The sequence below is a fragment of the Glycine max genome, chromosome 12 (assembly GCF_000004515.6).
Source record: "Glycine max cultivar Williams 82 chromosome 12, Glycine_max_v4.0, whole genome shotgun sequence".
Lineage (NCBI taxonomy): Eukaryota > Viridiplantae > Streptophyta > Magnoliopsida > Fabales > Fabaceae > Glycine > Glycine max.
The window spans coordinates 14,167,385-14,171,750 of NC_038248.2; positions in this window are offsets into that span (position 1 = coordinate 14,167,385).

The window sequence follows — 4,366 nt, forward strand, 5'->3', positions numbered from 1 at the left end:
TATCAAACTAAAAATATAAATTAAAATTTTAAATTTGGTTGTATTCGTATAATTTTTTATTTAAAGTAAATGTCAAGAAATGAATGTATAACCTTCACAATAGAAATTATTATAGCAAGCAACAAACATAATATATGACTAAAAAAATACTAAAAGTAACTAATAATAAAGTTTGGTGTACAAAAATTAAAATAAATATATACAATACTAAATATATACAATACTAATAATCATCATCACTTTCTTCATCTTTTGCTAAATCAATAATTTCGTCATCACTTTCTTCTTCTTCGCGGTCAACAACTTCTGAAGGTACCACGGGTTTTTCATCAACTATGGGTCAGGCTAAATCATTTTTATCCAAAGACAATCCTTGATCATTATCTAGGGCATTAGATGTAAAAGGGATCGAGCTAATATCATCATTTTCTTGACAAGCCTCGGGTGTAGCTTTCTCAGGCACATCAGTCTAGAGGCTTTGTTTTCACAACAACTAACCAATCAGGATCTTTTGTATCTTTAACATAATATACTTGTTGAGCTTGACTAGCCAAGACATATGGCTTATTAGTCCTCATTTTACAATTACTATTAATAAGAAAGAATCCATATTTTTCAATCTAGTGTCCTCTCTTAGAGGACAGATCCCACCAATCACATTTAAACAAAACAACATTGTTTCCACCAAAGTAACTCAATTCAATAATATCTATTATGATACCAAAGTAATCTAAATGACCTGCATTTTCATCACCTTTAACTAAAACTCCACTATTTTGTTATTTCAAATGCATATCACGATCCTTTATATTAAACCTCCAACCATTTATAAGATAACTTGTGTATCGGAAAACACTTGTATCAAGTCCCATGCTAGGTTACACAATGATTCATTTATTCTTCTTCTCCTATGCCTTTTCAAAAGTGTCGCAGTCTATTGAAAATAATATAAGTGATCATATTCTTAAATTATTTAATAATAATAAAATAAAAATAAAAAAATAAGAAGTTAAAAAAATATATATGAAAAAAGAATTAATAGTGGATAGTTATAAAGGATATCATAGATATAGAAATGTATACATCAAGAGGTGGTTACACAAAATGATACCCCTTTATATATTTCTATAGATTATAGATAATGAACATATATAAAATCATACTTACATGATTTTTAAACCACTGCAAAAATTCCTTCTAATGCCTTTGTTCCATATTTTCAGAATTTGCTTTCTCTATTTCTTCTTTGTGTAGTCTAGTCATTTGAACACATATATAATAAATATGATGAATTACATGTAACTATAATAAATGTAAATATATAATTTAATAAAATTACTTACTTAATAAATGGTGATACTTCATCACAATTTTGAAGAACATAAATCCTTGCTTGCATGCATTCTACTAAACTCAACTCAACATACTTTTTCCCGAGCAATGGTTTGCCAACTAGTGAAAAAAATTTCAACTTTGAATTTTTCAGTTGATCTAAATCACCTTCATAATTTCTTTCAAGTCTTTTCAATCCTGTCTCAACTCTATGTAAGTACCTAGAATAGAAATGCAAACATTCTTGTGCAATATATCCTTCAACAATAGATCCTTCTGGACAGACCTTGTTTTTGACATACGATTTAAGCCTACATAGGTGTCTTTCAATAGGATACATTCAATGGTATTGTACTGACCCAGCAATCCTTGCCTCATCTACCAAGTGAATGGGCAAATGGACCATTATGTCAAAAAAAGGAGGAAATATTTTCTCTAACTTGCATAAAGTTATAACTATTGTTCTTTGCAACAAATCCAAGTTCTCCAAGCTCAATGTCTTAGAGCATAACTCTCTAAAAAAGAAACTAAATTCAATTAATGTCTCACAAACTTCCTTCCGTAGAACACTACATATTGCAAGTGGGAGATAGCGATATAAAAACACGTGGGAATCATGACATTTTATCCTGAATATTTTTCCATCTTGGACATCTATGCATCAAAAAATATCAGATGAATAACCATTAGGAACCTTTAAATCCACTAAAAATTGGCAAAAGGCGCGTTTTTCCTGAGATGACATAGTGTAACATGTATGTTGGAATGTATATTTACCTTCAACCATGGTTGCATGAAGCTCGGGTCGATACCCATACACTCTAGATCAAAATGAGACTTTATACTATCTTTTGTCTTCCCTTCAAGATTCATTAGTGTTCCTATTATGTTATCACAAACATTTTTTTCAATATGCATGATATCTAAATTATGTCGTAACTTCAGACATTTCCAATAAGACAATTCAAAGAAAATACTTTTTTCTTCCAATTCCCAGGCAATTGAATCTTTCCTCTCTTTTTTCTCTTTTTTTCATATTTACCAAACTTCACCTAACATTTAAAAAAATATTATAATTTTATATAAAATTATATATATATATATATATATATATATAGTATCTTTTAATTTGATATATATATATATATATATATATATATATATATATATATATATATATATATATATAACCTATATATTCAATGATACTCGATCTTTAAATATTTTAAATTAGAATTTAACTAAACTTATGTATAACTATGATCTTTTTTTTACCAAATAAAATACTAACTAAATTAATCAATAAAAATTTCATTTTTTAAAATGATTAATATTACATAATTTTGCATTATCTTTTATCGATAACAATGTAAGAGGGGATAACCTACATTCTGTGCAACCACTCTTTGGTGTCCACATTTCTATACTTATTCTACTTTTTATAACTACCCACTATTGATTATTTTTTCATATTTTTTTAATTTTTAACTTCTTATCTTTTTATTTTATTATTATTATTATTTATAAAAAAAATTAGGGAGAGATATGAATTCTCTACTAGTATCTTTTAATTTGATTTATATGTTATTCTTCTGTCAATATTTTAAAAATTGAATTTTGAATGAATTTGAATTAATATAACTTAATTTGACCAGATAGGTAGTTTCAATTTTATTAGGCTATCAATATATTATGGTTAAAGAGTTAGTATGATAAGTAAATTTATTTATTATATAAATAATTATAACAAGATTTAAATTTATTTATTATATAATTCTAATTATTATAAAATTTTTTAAAAGTTAAAATTTTGGTTAGAGTTATCTTTTATCATATAATTAATTATAATTCTAACTATTATAAAATTTATAAAAAAATCAAAATTTGGTTAGAGAGTCTTACCTTTTGTTCTATAATTAATTAAAACTATAAATATTATAAAAAAATTAAAGAAATTGGTTTTCAACTAAGCCAAATAATATTGTGTGATCTATATAGGTAATCTCATTTAATGGAATAAGATTTTGTTTTTATTGTTATTATTTGTTGTATTATAAAATTTAAGAATTGAATTTGATATGCAATTCGCAAGTTAAAATATAGTTACCTTAATTTTATAATTTTATTTAAATAGATAAATAAACCTATAAATTAATATAACTAATTTGTTGCCGTTAATTTAAAAGTGAATATAAATTTTATTTAAAATAATTTTATTTGAATGAGTGTCAACTAATAAATTAATATACACTGTAAATGGTTGTCAATTGAAATTTAGGGTAAGCAATTAAAAATACTAACCCGGTCAAAATGTTGATATTGTTCAATTATATCATCCTCGGACAATGGTTTAGGGGCAGATTGTTTTTCTTTATTGTCATCAAATGTTTTTGCATTATTTTTCCAAGAATGATCATGCGGCAAAAATCGACGACTTCCAATATAAGAAAATTTTCCTCCATTTAGTAACCATGAAGACCATGTATCCATGTTACAACAAGGACAAGCATATCGCCCTTTAGTGCTCCATCCTGATAGATTTCCATATGCCGAAAAATCATTAATAGTCTATAAAATTGATGCATATAACCTAAACGTTTCTTTGGTTGATGCATCATATGTCACTACATCTTTTCCAATAATTCCTTTTGCTCTTCAATTAAAGATTGTAAATACACATCAATATCATTTCCAGGAGCCGTAGGACCTGGAATAAGTAGTGACATCATGAAAAAAGGATCTTTCATGCACATCCAAGGCGGCATGTTATAAGGAACTAAAACTATTGGCCAAATACTGTTTGAAGAGCTCATAATTCCAAATGGATTAAAATCATCACTAGCTAATCCAAGCCTTACATTGCGTGGAGCTGCCACAAAAGATGGATATTTTGAGTCGAGTTTTCCAAGTAATTGAATTAGCTGGATGTCTCAATTGCCCATCTTCAATTTTTCTATCTTTGTGCCACCTCATCTCTGTAGCAATTTGTGAAGTCATATATAACATTTTGTAACCTTGGTGCTAGAGGAAAATA